This window comes from Hyperolius riggenbachi, chromosome 2 (genome assembly GCF_040937935.1).
Source record: "Hyperolius riggenbachi isolate aHypRig1 chromosome 2, aHypRig1.pri, whole genome shotgun sequence".
NCBI classification, from domain to species: Eukaryota; Metazoa; Chordata; class Amphibia; order Anura; family Hyperoliidae; genus Hyperolius; species Hyperolius riggenbachi.
Window position 1 is genome coordinate 432,493,534 of NC_090647.1, and position 17,173 is coordinate 432,510,706.

A 17,173-nucleotide genomic window follows, 5' to 3' on the forward strand; every position below is an offset into this window, starting at 1 on the left:
TTATTTCTGGAAATATGGGCTACAAGGTGTAGAAAAGGGCGCCCGAGTTTTGATATAGGCTACAAGCGTGCTCCCCTTTGTAGCCCATATTTTTTCGGCTACAAGGTTTTCAGCTACAGTAAGGCGCCCCTTTGTAGCCCATATTAATGCCTTTTTTTTGTAGCCTATGTTTTTATATGGGCTACAAGTGCTGGAAGCCGAATTATTTCATTCCCCCACTATCCATGGCGGCCTGGAGGGGGAATAGTAATTTACACATCCCGGAGTTTTTTTGTAGCCAAAGTTTTTATATGGGCTACAAGCGCTGGAAGCCGAATTAGTTCATTCCCCCACTATCCATGGCGCCCTGGAGGGGGAATAGTAATTAACACATCCCGGAGTTTTTTTGTAGCCGAAGTTTTTATATGGGCTACACCAGGCGCCTTTTTTTGTAGCCGAAGTTTTTATATGGGCTACACCAGGTGCCTTTTTTGTAGCCGAAGTTTATATGGGCTACACCAGGCGCCTTTTTTGTAGCCGAAGTTGGTATATATGGGCTCCACCAGGCGCCCTTTTTTACCGGCACCCTTTTCATATAGACCCACTTGCTGTGCGAAGCCCCCTTGAGTGCGGGGGTAAGGCCCTACTCGCCCCCCATCCAGCCACCAGGCCGTCACTGTAGCAGCAATCCCCTGCGCCCTTTTTTCACATGCCTTCATTTCATGTATGCACTTCTGTTCTCAGAACTCTGTTTTTATTATGTTAATCTTTTGCTGTATTTAGAAGTTGAAAGTTCATTAGTGATGATGTTTTTGAATGAAATAAACATTTTATACATGTCATCTTGTTAACTCAGAGTTCTATTGCATAGTTAGGAAATTGTCGAGGTTATATGATTGTGTTATTTACATTATAGAAAAAAAATCAATAGCTGGAGCACAACTCTGTTGACAGAACCTGCATAGCCTTCCGTCTATCGACACTGTCAACAATTACAACACCAGCTTGCATGGCTATTGAGGCCTTGAGAGATTTAAAAATAGGTAAGGTACAACTAATTACTGGGTGAAGGTAATGACCTTTCACAAGTCATCTGTATTATAATTTAGCATTGTTGGTTCTCTAAATTTAAATCAAGAGCATATTTTTAATCTTAAGAACAATTCAGATTGTATTCAGCAATCAATAAACAATAGCGAAAAGAAAAAAAAAATCTAGGGCCAGGTTCAACTGCAGGTGAAAAAAAAAAAAGATCATTAAAACTACACTACATTTTCCATCTGATGCAATTCCTTCATTATCTGTAGCAATGTTCACTATATGCATTTAACATTTTGGTACATACATTAGGATGCTGCTTTTAAGTATATTGGTGAAATAATTTCATTTTTTTTTATTAGAGCTGTATTTAGGTAAACATATCCTGCACCTTATTGCTTATGACCTACCATTTTCTAATTCAGTATAATCTTGTTATAATAAACTCTGGTTTAATAAACATTTGGGTATAGCAAACTACCTTTCTAAGTCCCGGCCAATCTCCATTATAAGTCTATGGGAGCAACACCTGGCATAGTAAACCCTGATATAATACAACTTCTGTTATAGTACATGTGTTTTGGCCCCTTTCGGATGCTGACTCTGGATATATAATTAACACATGCATCATGTGTCAGCGTGAAACCCATGATTGGCTGCTCTCTTCAGGCTGGTTGCAGGTGAGATGATGCCTGATAACATTTGTTAGACAAGAAGAATGGCACTGGCACTGGATATACAGTACTGTACAAATAAGCAGCCAAGGGAAGATGAGGAATAATGTGAATGTAAACAAAAGAGGATGCAGTGTTACCACTTCCACTTTGCAATCACTGATACAGTCCTTCCACAGCATTGAACACACTCCTGGGTATCTCTTCCCTTATTAGCGATTACACTCCTGGCAGCGTGTGGAGCGCAGTACAGGCTACTTTCACTTGTAGCATAGATCATAGCAGGCCTACTTGTTGCAAAACTAAGGAGATTGTAGAGGAGAGTGCTAAATCCCGCCCTCAGAGGTATCAGAGCCACTTGCATTACAGATGCTAGTCGAATATTTTGATTTGCTGCATCTTGAAGAGAGGCTTTATAATTGGTTTAAGTGTGACAAGAAAGTTTTGCAGGACACATGCTGCAAGTCCCACCTGCAGCGGTATCTGAGCCACTCACAGGAAGCAAGTGGCTGCCTCTATTCAGTGATGGCTGCAATTTTTAAGGAGCCCTGGATACTTCACCAATTTGTCCAGCCTGGCTAAGCAGCCCTGAGGTATAATTAACCTTGTAGTCCATCAAATGCACAAGTGCTTGTACTGTACCTCCAATAGGAGGACAAAGTTGGTCTTTTGCAGCAGAGAATGTACTAGTGCATGCTGTGCCATTTCTAGGACAATTTCTAATATAGTAAACTTCTGATATAGTAAACAACTTTTCCTGGTCCCTTGGAGTATACTACAATGGGATTATACGCTATAGTTATTTTGTTTGTTCCATATGATTAGGACTTCCCTGGACAGAGTCCACACTGAACTAATTGCAACCCAATTCTGACTAATGCACTCTGCCAAAATGATCCAGCAGTCTGGATTTTTTTATGTTGAATACTAGATACACATACTAGATTAGAATAGAGATGGCCCTGATGGATGGCTTTGCTGAGTTTAGACTAGTGCGAGTACGAAGCTTAAAGGAAACCAGAGCCCAAGATTGGGTTTGCTATTTAATATATAACCTTTAAAAGAGGGAAGCCTCAGGATCAAATTGAGGCTTCACTCGGTCAGCAGCAGCCCCCCATTGCTTAGAGCAGCCCACGTTGCTTAGCACGGCCCCTCTCCATATCGGGGCCATGCAGCTCTCCTACTTGCAGTCATGATGGCACAAGAGACGGACGAGCACGGCCACGCATGCACAGATGGGCTCAAGTTTCTACAGAGTGGCCAAGAATGCAGAAGAGAAGCTGCGCTACCAGATAGGTATTGGCGACATTGCTATGACTCCAGCAATGTTGCCAAACTCCGGGGGGCCACATTAAGGAACGGGGGAGAGCAGAGCAGAGAGGGAAGCCTCAAAAGGATCCTGAGGCTTCCCTCTCATTAGGTAAGTATCTACTTTTGTACCCAAGCTTCGGCTTGGGTATACTTTAACAGAGGACTCGTATTAATATCAGCTTCAGTCAGAGGGAGTAAAAATGGAAAATGCCTGAATCAGTTTTCTCTTTGTTTACTATAGAAGATTCACTGAAATCAAAACATGGACAGTAAAATGCATATATTTATGTATGGTAAGTAGAACAAGTATTAATCTACTTATATATGTATTATAAATGTGTTTTTTTCCTGAGATAGTATGGCTGACCCTGCTGCTTTAAAGCATACAATAGGAAATGTATACTCACCTCCGTTATTAGCGGCTTCCCTGGTCCTTCTTGAGCACAGAGTTTCAGGGCTGCATCCCCCTGATTATAATAGACCATAGCTTGTTGAATATGCTCTTGTGGCCACACTCCCAAACATGTATAAACTTCTAAATACTGGGCATGCGCAAGTACAGTGTAAGCATGCCCAGTAGAAAGAAGCAAGTTGCATGCTTGAACCTCCCACTGGGATGGAAGCATGGGCATGAAGACAAAAAGGGTCATGGGCAGCAAATTAAACCCTTGCCTCAGTCATTACAAATCATAGTAAGACTTCTTAAAGGTCAGTTAAATAGACGAAGTGGGTCTTTAGTTCCAAATGCTCTTTATTATTTTGTGAAGATAAAGGTGAACATGCAATATAACCTGAGACAGGAGAGACCTAGGCGGGTTAAATGATAGCTAACCATTTCCAAATGCTGTGATTAAGTCTGTCTGTTAGCACACAAAACAGCTGTTTGGTGCCACTGTCATCTCACCCACCTGCCTAGTTCTCTCCAGTCCCAGGGTGTATTGCATGTATACCTTTATCTTGACAAGATAATAAAGTGCATTTGGAACTACAGGTTGGTGCTACAAGTTCATCTATCTTCTGCATTTGCACCTCTTCCTTCTCTCAATATTTAGCACACCTGGTGCAAGGCCAGCATATCTGTATAGATCCTTTCCAGGGAGTAGTTTTGTAAGGAACAACTAAGAATTCCCTGTGAGGAGATGGACTAGTCCAAAACCTGGCAGATCTTTCAGATTTTTACTACCTATTGTAAGTGACAGCAACCTAGTACAAATAAATTTATATTGCATTTTACTCTGGGAGAAATGTACATCTTACATGTATGTGTTGACTTGCATGTTACAATTTTGTAACAAAGTTGTCAGCCAATTTGGTAAGAAAGAGAGGGGGAACAGACTCAGTAAGTTTCATTCTGGCTAATTTTACTATGACATTTAAAGCAGAGGTCCACTTTTCTACTGTTTTCCAGTGTTTAGCAGGCCTGGAATCTTCCAACATCAGAACAAATATGTAATGACAACTGTAGCACAATAATCAAGCTTAGTGTCACAATATGCAAACATTTCTATGATCTTTGTTCGGCAGGGTAAAGCACCCTTCGGACATCCACCCCAGCCATGGAATATTTTCAGTTACGTTAGACATACTTCCAAATGCCATAAATAGCTGATGACTATCCTAAACATACTGCACAATGTACTTCGTGCATCTGATTGTGGTGTAATATGTGCATATCAGTGATTTCCTGCTCACAGCTTTTGGTTCAACAGCTATACAGTAAGGATTCACAGCAACAACTGAAACCAACAGTATAAACTGTCCTTCTTCAATTCACTTTTTCTCCAAAGTTCTCTCCAAGGTGGGATATTTTCATACCTCATCAAAAAAACAACCCCCCCCCCCCCCCCCCAACAAAGCAAGAAAATACTCAGAATAACTTTGACAGTACTTTTTACGTACTTGTTGGTACTTTTTTTCAACTGCAAAGTTATTTACAGTGTGTTTCAAACAGATGATGAAAAAATATCTCCTACGAGAAAACTTAAAATGTATATGAGATGAATGAATAAAAAATGTTTTATACATACTATATTTTTTTGGCTATAAGACTCACTTTTATCCTTAAAAAGTTTTGGGAAAAAGTCACTGCGTCTTATAGTCCAAATGCAGGGAGCTCCTGCCTTCTGAATGCCTGCCAATACGAACCTCCAACCTGCTGCAATGTCGGGGACTTCCTGTACTGTGCCCATGAAGAGGAGGATGAACAGAGGAAAACAGAGGAAAAAGAGGGACACAAAGGGGCATTTAGGACACAAGGGGGATACAAAGGGGCATAGAGGAGGCCACAAGAAGGATAGAGGTGAACACATGGGGGACACAGGAGTACACAAGGGGGACAGAGGAGGACATGGGGAGACACAAAGTAACAAGGGGGCATGAGGTACAAAGGGGGCATAATCCTTAAGATGCCCCTTCACCATGGATGCACCAGGTTTAGTTTATTTTTCCACCCTGATTTTTATCCTCTAAACCTAGGTGCGTCTTATGGTCAGGAGCATCTTATTGTCCCAAACATTACGGTACTTGAGGCTTCCTCCACCCCCTTCAGCCTGATCACTCCCTCGCTGTTCTCTTCTGTTGCCTCACTCCAAGTAGTACTGCGTAGGTGCAGAATGCTTCCGGTGACGGGAGCGCGGTGGGGGCATGCATGCACCCAGGCTGCGCATGTGCAGTAAGTCCTGACTCCCGAAGTTCCCTGGATCCTTAACGGAGTATGGAGGAGGCAGAGGATGGCGGCAAGGGACAGATCAGAACAAAGGGGGCTGGAAGAAACCCCAGGTAGGTATTAATCTTTTTCATTAATCTCAGGTTTACTTTAAGATAAAATACATTCGATAAGGGCCATGGGCTTACAAAACTGGAAATTGGATTTTTCTGGTACATGTATGTGTAATATACTGTATCTGTTACTCATTGAACAAAAGAATCAACTATTCTATTCAAACTCCTTAACACAGAAATATAACAAAAATTCTACTGAGGCAAAGAAAATCAGCCATTTGAGGCATAACTTCAAAGTAGATCTACTATTATAACTGAAAGATAGTAAACAGTGGCGAATCAAGAGATCATCGAGCCCCATAGCAAAACTTTCATGGGGTCCTCAGATGGAGGCACTATTAAGTGATGCGACCTGCCCTATAGATATGAGTTAATTGGGCAATTTACATTATCATGCAATCAAAACTGCATGTAGTTCACGGGTACTGAGACAGAGTCAAAGGGTGGTAAAACACAAAAAAGTTAATGGTGAATACATTAACCACTTGAGGACTGCAGTGTTAACCCCCCCCCCCCCCCCCCCCTAGTGACCAGGCCATTTTTACTCATTCAGGTCACTGCAGCTTTAAGGCAAAGCTGCAGGCCCGTACAACTCAGCTCACAAGCGATTCCCCCCTCCTTTTCTCCCCACCAACAGAGCTCTCTGTTGGTGGGGTCTGATTTCCCCCCACATTGTTTATTTTTTTTTAATAAATATTTGTGTTTTATTTTTAATCACTTGAGGACTGCGGGCTTTACCCCCCTTAAGGACCAGACCCTTTTTTTCCATTCAGACCACCGCAGCTTTCACAGTTTATTGCGCGCTCATACAACCTACCACCTAAATGAATTTTGGCTCCTTTTTTTTGTCACTAATAAAGCTTTCTTTTGGTGCTATTTGATTGCTGCTGCGATTTTTACTTTTTATTATATTCATCAAAAAAGACATGAATTTTGTCAAAAAAATGATTTTTTTAACTTTCTGTGCTGACATTTTTCAAATAAAGTAAAATTTCTGTATACATGCAGCACAAAAAATGTGAACAAACATGTTTTTGATAAAAAAAAATCCATTCAGCCTATATTTATTGGTTTGGGTAAAAGTTATAGCGTTTACAAACTATGGTGCAAAAAGTGAATTTTCCCATTTTGTAGCATCTATGACTTTTCTGACCACCTGTCATGTTTCATGAGGGGCTAGAATTCCAGGATAGTATAAATACCCTCCAAATGACCCCATTTTGGAAAGAAGACATCCCAAAGTATTCACTGAGAGGAACAGTGAGTTCATAGAAGATATTATTTTTTGTCACAAGTTAGCGGAAAATGACAGTTTGTGACAAGAAAAAAAAAAGTTTCCATTTCTGCTAACTTGTGACAAAAAAAAAAATGAAATCTGCCACAGACTCACCATGCCCCTCTCTGAATACCTTGAAGTGTCTACTTTCCAAAATGGGGTCATTTGTGGGGTGTGTTTACTGTCCTGGCATTTTGGGGGGTGCTAATTTGTAAGCACCCCTGTAAAGCCTAAAGGTGCTCATTGGACTTTGGGCCCCTTAGCGCAGTTAGGCTGCAAAAAAGTGCCACACATGTGGTATTGCCGTACTCAGGAGAAGTAGTATAATGTGTTTTGGGGTGTATTTTTACACATACCCATGCTGGGTGGGAGAAATATCTCTGTAAATGACAACTGTTTGATTTTTTTTACACACAATTGTACATTTACAGAGATATTTCTCCCACTCAGCATGGGTATGTGTAAAAATGCACCCCAAAACACATTATACTACTTCTCCTGAGTACGGCGATACCACATGTGTGGCACTTTTTTGCACCCTAACTGCGCTAAGGGGCCCAAAGTCCAATGAGTACCTTTAGGATTTCACAGGTCATTTTTGTTTCAAGACTACTCCTCACGGTTTAGGGCCCCTAAAATGCCAGGGCAGTATAGGAACCCCACTAATGACCCCATTTTAGAAAAAAGACACCCCAAGGTATTCCGTTAGGAGTATGGTGAGTTCATAGAAGATTTTATTTTTTGTCACAAGTTAGCGGAAATTGATTTTAATTGTTTTTTTTTCACAAAGTGTCATTTTCCGCTAACTTGTGACACAAAATAAAATCTTCTATGAACTCACCATACTCCTAACGGAATACCTTGGGGTGTCTTTTTTCTAAAATGGGGTCATTAGTGGGGTTCCTATACTGCCCTGGCATTTTAGGGGCCCTAAACCGTGAGGAGTAGTCTTGAAACAAAAATGACCTGTGAAATCCTAAAGGTACTCATTGGACTTTGGGCCCCTTAGCGCAGTTAGGGTGCAAAAAAGTGCCACACATGTGGTATCGCCGTATTTAGGAGAAGTAGTATAATGTGTTTTGGGGTGCATTTTTACACATACCCATGCTGAGTGGGAGAAATATCTCTGAAAATGGACAATTGTGTGTAAAAAAAATCAAACAATTGTCATTTACAGAGATATTTCTCCCACCCAGCATGGGTATGTGTAAAAATACACCACAAAACACATTATACTACTTCTCCTGAGTACGGCAATACCACATGTGACACTTTTTTGCAGCCTAGGTGCGCTAAGGGGCCCAACGTCCTATTCACAGGTCATTTTGAGGCATTTGTTTTCTAGACTACTCCTCACAGTTTAGGGCCCCTAAAATGCCAGGGCAATATAGGAACCCCACAAGTGACCCCATTTTAGAAAGATGACACCCCAAGGTATTCCGTTAGGTGTATGGCGAGTTCATAGAAGATTTAATTTTTTGTCACAAGTTAGTGAAAAATGCCACTTTGGGAAAAAAAAAAACAATAAAAATCAATTTCCGCTAACTTTTGACACAAAAAAAATCTATGAACTCGTCATACACCTAACAGAATACCCTGGGGTGTCTTTTTTCTAAAATGGGGTCACTTGTGGGGTTCCTATACCGCCCTGGCATTTTACGGGCCCAAAACCGTGAGTAGTCTGGAAACCAAATGTCTCAAAATGACTGTTCAGGGGTATAAGCATCTGCAAATTTTGATGACAGGTGGTCTATGAGGGGGCGAATTTTGTGGAACCGGTCATAAGCAGGGTGGCCTTTTAGATGACAGTTTGTATTGGGCCTGATCTGATGGATAGGAGTGCTAGGGGGGTGACAGGAGGTGATTGATGGGTGTCTCAGGGGGTGGTTAGAGGGGAAAATAGATGCAATCAATGCACTGGGGAGGTGATCGGAAGGGGGTCTGAGGGGGATCTAAGGGTTTGGCCGAGTGATCAGGAGCCCACACGGGGCAAATTAGGGCCTGATCTGATGGGTAGGTGTGCTAGGGGGTGACAGGAGGTGATTGATGGCTGTCTCAAGGTGTAATTAGAAGGGGGAATATATGCAAGCAATGCACTGGCGAGGTGATAAGGGCTGGGGTCTGAGGGCGTTCTGAGGGTGTGGGCGGGTGATGGAGTGCCCTAGGGGCAGATAGGGGTCTAATCTGATGGGTAGCAGTGACAGGGGGTGATTGATGGGTAATTAGTGGGTGTTTAGGGTAGAGAACAGATGTAAACAATGCATTTGGGAGGTGATCTGACGTCGGATCTGCGGGCAATCTATTGGTGTGGGTGGGTGACCAGATTGCCCGCAAGGGGCAGGTTAGGGGCTGATTGATGGGTGGCAGTGACAGGGGGTGATTGATGGGTGGCAGTGACAGGGGGTGATTGACAGGTGATCAGTGGGTTATTACAGGGAAGAACAGATGTAAATAATGCACTGGTGAATTGATAAGGGGGGGTCTGAGGGCAATCTGAGCGTGTAGGCGAGTGATTGGGTGCCCGCAAGGGGCAGATTAGGGTCTGATCTGATGGGTAACAGTGACAGGTGGTGATAGGGGGTGATTGATGGGTGATTGATGGGTAATTAGTGGGTGTTTAGGGTAGAGAACAGATGTAAACACTGCACTTGGGAGGTGATCTGACGTTGGATCTGCGGGCGATCTATTGGTGTAGGTGGGTGATCAGATTGCCCGCAAGGGGCAGGTTAGGGGCTGATTGATGGGTGGCAGTGACAGGGGGTGATTGATGGGTGATTGACAGGTGATCAGGGGGATAGATGCATACAGTGCACGGGGGGGGGGGGGGGTCAGTGGAGAATCTGAGGGTTGGGGGGTGATCAGGAGGGAGCAGGGGGCAGTTTAGTGAATAAAAAAATAGCGTTTACAGATAGTGACAGGGAGTGATTGATGGGTGATTAGGGGGGTGATTGGGTGCAAACAGTGGTCTGGGGGTGGGCGGGGGGGGGGGGGGGGGGTCTGAGGGGTGCTGTGGGCGATCAGGGGGCAGGGGGGGGGAAACCAGTGTGCTTGGGTGCAGACTAGGGTGGCTGCAGCCTGCCCTGGTGGTCCCTCGGACACTGGGACCACCAGGGCAGGAGGCAACCTGTATAATACACTTTGTATACATTACAAAGAACATTATACACTTTGCATGCGGCGATCCGGGTGCTAGTAACCCGCCGGCGCTTCCGAACGGCCGGCGGGTTACAGTGCGAGGGGGCGGAGCCAGGCGCCGGTGGCTGATCGCGTCACGAATGACGCGATCTCTCCGCCCAAGGCCGTACAAGGGCCGCCGCCTCTGTGCATGCGGCGGTCCTTGCGGGATCCACTTGCCGGCCGCCTCTGTGCAGTGGGCGGTCGGCAAGTGGTTAAATAAACTTTACTAATTTTTTTTTACTTTCCCTCCTTCCCTCCCTCCCTCTCCCCTGCCGGCCAATCACGCGATTGGCTGTCATAGGCTTCTGCCTATGAGAGCCGATCGCTCTCTTGTCCTCCAGGGGGACAGCCGTGTCACACGGCTGTCCCCAGTAGAGCGCTGCTGCTGATCGCAGCGCTGTACAAAGCAGTTAGACGGCGAATCCATCGTCCACTAGTCTCCCGAGCGGCGATCGCTGGACTAAAGGCGGGGCGGAGCTCCGCACCCCGAGCAGGAGATGCACACGAAGCGTGCGCGCGATCTCCTGCTAGCCCCAGAGGACAGTTCACGCCAATGGGCGTGGAGTGGTCCTGGGGCTCCCGCACTGCTCACGCCAATTGGCGTGGAGCAGTCGGCAAGTGGTTAAGTACCACCTAACCCCCTTCTGCTTCAGGGCCCCATAGCAGATGCTATGGCTTTTGCTATGCCCCTGATAGTAAAAGATGTGTTCATCCTTAATGCTTGAATGAACAGGTGTGGCAAGCACACTCTATGAGGACATCTTGTTTTCTTTATTCCCTTCTTCTTTGTCCAGATGAGCATTTTTAAAGGCCAAGCGAGATTTTGTGTGCCTGATCTGGAGTTGTGGCGTCCTCCTTGGTCTGCATCCGTGGAACCCAGCAGTGTGCAGTGTCCATTGGATTGTCTGCCTTGAGACATTGCCACCAGCAGAGCCCAGATTCACCAGGATGACCTTGGTGGTGATCCTTGGAATTTTTTTTTCACCAATCCTCCTGGCCAGCACAGGTGTCACTTCCGACCACACCCTCTGAGATTTCCCACAGTGTGGAACATCTTGTATTTTTTAATAATACTTTTCACTGTAGCCACTGGACTTTGAAAACATTTAGAAATGACCTTTTCCTGACTTGTGAGCAGCCACAATGCTCAGCCACAGGTCCTCACTGAGCTCCTTTGTCTTAGCCATGACAGTCCACAAATCAAATGCAGAGAGCTGCTGTTTTTTACCTGTTGAGTTGATTAAACAGCTGTTCCCAATTAAAAAGGGTAATTAGGATGCTTTGGAAGGGTAATGCAGGGTAATTGGACTATTTGGAATTGTATAGAACGTTGGATTTTCCCACAGACTGTGACCATTTGTGACGGGTATGGATAATTTTGGACTGGGCACTTTTTTGTCCACAATAATGCCTCTTGTACATAGCCTTATCTTTTGGGAGACACCAACTTGCTGGTTGATTAAAGGTAACTTTAAGTCAACATTTGCCATGGGTATGAATAATTATGGGCAGCACTGTACATAACACCTCCATTCTAAACTGTGATTGTCTATTCAGTTATATGTCCCATATAAATGCACTTTTAGTAATACTCAGTAGCAAATTGAAATATTGTTTTCCCCCTCAGGAGGTTCAGTTGAATTTTACAACAAATCCTTATTGGCCCATATAATTTACCAATAGAAATCCCTGGTGAAAAAATGTAAATGATGTTGAAATGTTAAAATGGATAAATAGCAAATTATGTATTTAGCACCAAATTAAATTAAACCTAAGGTGGGATTTCTATCACTTTGTGGCAAACAAGATGAACATATGAAGAAAACACTGATGAAATAATTTGTAACCTTAGCTGCAATATTGACAGGGGCATAAATATTATTGATTTTAAAAGCATTTTTTTTGTTTATGTAGCTTAATGATTTTGACTCACGAAAATCGCAACATTTTAAATACATGTTGAAACATATACAAACCATAGGTATGTTTCTTCCAAAATGAGCTATACATTAATTTTCTCTAATGTTGCTGTCACTTGCAGTAGGTAGGAAAAATGTGACAGAACCGACAGGTTTTGGACTAGCCCATCTCCTCATGGGTGATTTTCAAAATTTTATTTATTTTCAAAAGCACTTAGTGAATGGCAGTTGTACCATCCAACTGCCAAAGAAAAGTGTGCAGAAGGCAGGGAGGCTGACCAGCATCTTTGTATAAATGCTTTTCAGGGAATGTCTTTATAAAGAATAAAGTCCTTGCTAAGACTCCCCCATGAAGAGATGGACTATTCAAAGCCTGTTGGTTCTGTAAGATTTTTATTACCTACTGTAAGCAACAGGAACAGAGGAGAAAGGTAAGTTATACCTTATTTTACTGTGGAAGAAACCTACTTCTTATTTTTATGTGTTTACATGTATTTTACATTTTTTTGTGATAGTGGTCCTTTAAAGAGAACCCTCCGCAGTGCTAGCGACACACAGCGTGTCGCCAGCACAATGTTTACCTATGCCTTGTCTGTTAGCACCGCTCCCCCGCCTCCTCTGTATCGGCGCTACCCGCCCGCGTCCCTTCCCTCCAATCAGCGGGAGGGAAGGGTCGCAAGCGGGTAGCGCCGATACAGAGGAGGCGGGGGAGCGGCGCTAACAGACGCTGTGTGTCGCTAGCACTGCGGAGGGGATAGCGGCACGCAGGGGGGTCCTGGAGGCACACCATGGGGCAACAGAGGCTGGTGTTAGTGTGCACAACCAGCCTCTGTGCCCCACTAACATAATTAAATCCCACCTCAGGTTCTCTTTAACACCAATTTTGCAGTCTTCACAAGATTTTAGCTTATAAACCATTATGCAAAAAATTACCTAAACACTCTTCATGTCCTGCAAATCTGCACTATGAACTTTGTTCCTTGTGCACATATTTTGCTGCTACCCCAGTAGTTTGACTGTTCTGGACATATGACTAAATTCTAAAACGAATATTTGCGTAACTAACCACTTAAGTACCAACGGACCGATCTCTGCCCCCTTAAGGACCAGAAACCGTGGAAACCGGACAAATCGCTGCACATACCTGCCGCAACCGTCGTCACCGCCGCACGTCAGGCACCTAGGCCACCCACTCTGCCGTCTCTATGTTGGCAGAGTTCCTGCGAGCCGGTCAGGAGCTGCTTTCATTGGCTCCAGACCCTGTCTTTCAATGTAAGCCAATGTTAGTTGCTTGCATTGAAAAACAGGACCAGTGTGAGGAATAGCGGGGCCGCCGCCGCGCAGGGCAGCATGGCGGCGGCCTCCGCTTCCCAGCCGGCGGCTTCCGACTCGCATACGGAGCTGGCGGCACAGAGCAGGGCAGTCGCCGCTGCGCCTGACGATATGGCGGCTGGCCCCGCAATCCAGCCGGCGGACTTCCGTGCACGAGCGTGCGCTGACCGGGGACCTGGCCTCACTGATGTGCAGAGGCAGAGGGTCATGCACACGCGCGCGAGGCGGCAGGACATTTACCTTCTCAGAAGACGGGTCAGCTGATCCGGTGATCAGCTGACCTCAGCCAACCAATCACAGGCTGACCTTGGTTCCAGCCCCCTGGGCTGGCTGGTGGAACAGGGCTTCTGCATTTAAGCCCACAGATGTCATTTGCTCACTGTCTGCTGTCGTGAATTGTGTTAGCGCTCAGACCTTAGCTCAGTTTCCCAGGTGTTGTCACCAAGGACGTCACACCTCAGATTAGGATTGTATTGTGTATATTTACCTGTGTTTTGACCTTGGCTTTCCCTGACTTCTCTTACTCTTATCGCCCCTGTACTTCTGCCTATCTGATTCAAGTTGCCGACCCTGCCTGTTTAAACGACTCTGAATCAGCCTTCTGTTTCTGTACTGTGCCGCCCTCTCTGTTGCCGAACCTTTGCACGTCTGACCTTTCTCCCTGCAGTGGAACGTCTCCCACTGTAGGGTTATCTCTGAGGCTTGCCTCTCCGAGACGCCTGCCCTAGCAGCCTATTGCTGCTAGAGGCCGAGATTCCTCTCTTTGTCTGGTCTGAGGATCTCACACACGGGGTTCCCATTAAGAGGTTACCACACCTCGGAGGAATCACCGAGTGGTGGATATTTCCACACTCCTGTACTATCATTGCTGTTGTTATCGTGTATCTACTGTCTTAGGTGTCCAGAGGTTAGTCGCACTTGTATTATTGGTGATTCTACAGATCATCAATAATCGGGTGACGTCTGTATTATTGGCGATACTGCAGATCACCAATAATCAGATTCTCTCTGCGTGCTGACACCGATCCTAACAGCCAGGAGCCAATTAAATCGGCTCCTGATTCGCTCATGGGGCTCTGCCGTCATAGAGACAGGCAAAGCGAGTGAGCTGTGGCGGGAGACGGCGGGGATTCAGCGGTGAGATCGGCAGAAACGACGAAAACGGCGGATGCACGCAGTGGCTGTGAGTTGAAATCTATGCTCTGGCAGCCAAATAGCCATCAAAACAGGGCGTAGATTTCAACTACCAAGGTCCTTAGGTAGTTAAGCCTTATTTGATGTAAAAAATGCAATATTTTAATAACTTAGTCTACATACACACGCTAGATAAAAGTCTTTGGAAAAGCAAGATCACAGACCAATTTTACCCCATTCCATGTAGTGTGAGAGCCATACTCTACACAGTCTATTCTATTGAGCTGAACTCCTCATCAGACAAAAATCTTTGCAAGATGCTGCACACAAAGATGCTGTACACATTCAACAGATCAGTATCTGCAAAAGATCTGTTCCTGCAAAAGATCCATTCCTGCAAAATGCATTGATAGTCTATGATATCTGCAGATCCTCATACACACCTTGTTTGACAGACATTCATTTGTATATCTGACAATCATCTGCAGATCTGAAGATCCATCCTGGTGGATCTGATCTGCAGATGAATGTCTGTTAAACAAGGTGTGTATGAGTGTAAAGAGAGGTAAACTGAGAGCCCAATATGGTGTAGTATGTTAATGTAATGGTATCTGGTGATGAAGGTGATTATACTCACAAAGGTAGGTGGCCACCAAGGCAACCACTGGGCGAGCAGGCGGGGAGAATTATAACCTGACCCTACTCAGGTCTAAGAAGTTGCTCTCTGTAGAAAAGTGGGGATACACCCCTCCACCAAGGGTGAATTAAATTATTTTGTAGCAGGATAACAGAGGCGCCAGGTAGAGTAAAATTAATTAAAATCGTTAAAAAGGGGGAAGTGGGTGGACTCACCTCCCTTCTGGAAGAAATGGTCAGACAACGGGCAAGTTACTTGCAGTTTAAAGTAACATTTATTAATAACTCCAAAAGTGTTTGCACTTAACAATTTTAATTGATTTTACTCTACCTGGCGCCTCTGTTATTCTGCTACAAAAAAAAAGGTGTGTATGAGGATCTGCAGATATCATAGACTATAAATGCATTTTGCAAGAACGTTTTTTTTTTTTCAGGAACTGATCTTTTGCAGATACTGATCTGTTGAATGTGTACAGCATCTTTGTGTAGAGCATCTTGCAAAGATTTTTATCTGATGGGGAGTTCAGCTCCATAGAATAGACTGTGTAGAGTATGGCTCTCATACTACATGGAATGGGGTAAATTGGTCTGTGATCTTGCCTTTTCCAAAGACTTTTATCTCAAGTGTGTATGTAGCCTTAACCTGGAGTTGAGATTTCAAATAAATATACCTACTTAGCTATATATAATAGTATGTGTAGAGAAATTGTTTGTTTTACCATAATCACAGTTTGTATATCTGTGCAGCTAATAGTGTGTGATAATCTGGGCAACCTTTGTGCTACTGCTGTTATAAAACTGGGAATGGGTTAACTGAAATGCATTTGGATATGCTATTGGTCTCAGCTTTGCTGAAAAGTTCAGTGGGAGATATATTTGCTCTCATGGTTATGTGGAGGCTCAAAGTGTCCTTTCTATACAAAGCCTTCATATTCTCAGTTGAAGGTGAATGTGTTCTTGCATGTTCAGGTGTAGCAAAATGCCTTGAACTACTTTTGAAAATGAATTCAGACAATGAGACACGCTATGTTCCAGCATTTTCCATGGCTGTAAATACAGTCAAGAGCCAGAAGGACAGCACCTAATTTTCTTGCTTACACAGTCTCATTTTATCATGCTTAGTCATAAGTTAATGTTGAGAACTAAATCTGCATTATTAACAAATAATGTCATTTTCTTCTTCAACATGAATTTTTTTTAACTTATTTTCATCTAGTTGTCGGTATATGGTCTGATCTTCTTACAGCTAAATCCAAAAGCCATTATTCAATACTCTCAAAACAATGTGTCCGTGCGCTCACAACAACAATGTCCCAGTGTTCTAGTCCTTTTTACTTAACCAAAGAGTTTCCTGGATCGCAGCATCAATCACCAAGCATAAGATGCAAGCATAAGATGTAGTCCAGATATTCCACCAAGACACTGCGCTCACAGCTTCAATATGTCCTTACTCCACAGTATAGAATCTCGCCAAAGGACCAGCACCACTCGATGTATTTAGAAGCTCTTTATAAATTTATTGGCATCAATATGATAGCAACGACAGACGCTGTTTCGGCCCCCATGGGCCTTTATCAAGTTGCACAGGATCATCAAATGACAATATCAAAACTGCACATATATATATAGTCAAACACAATTACCCATGATTCCTCCATCAGCCAATCACCAACACCCTAGGGCAGAGGACCTGATGGAAGACTCATGCCAAAAATACACCACCAATAAAAACACAATGTTCAAATTTGAATCTCACCACTCAGAGATCAAGAGGAGTTTCCACAATAACATGTAACTGCTACAGCAGTCCCTGATAGGCAAAATGGTGTCATGATCACATGACAAATCACATGTCTTGTCAGCTGACCAGCAAAAAAAAAAAAAAAAAAAAAAACCACAATCAAGATGCGACGCAT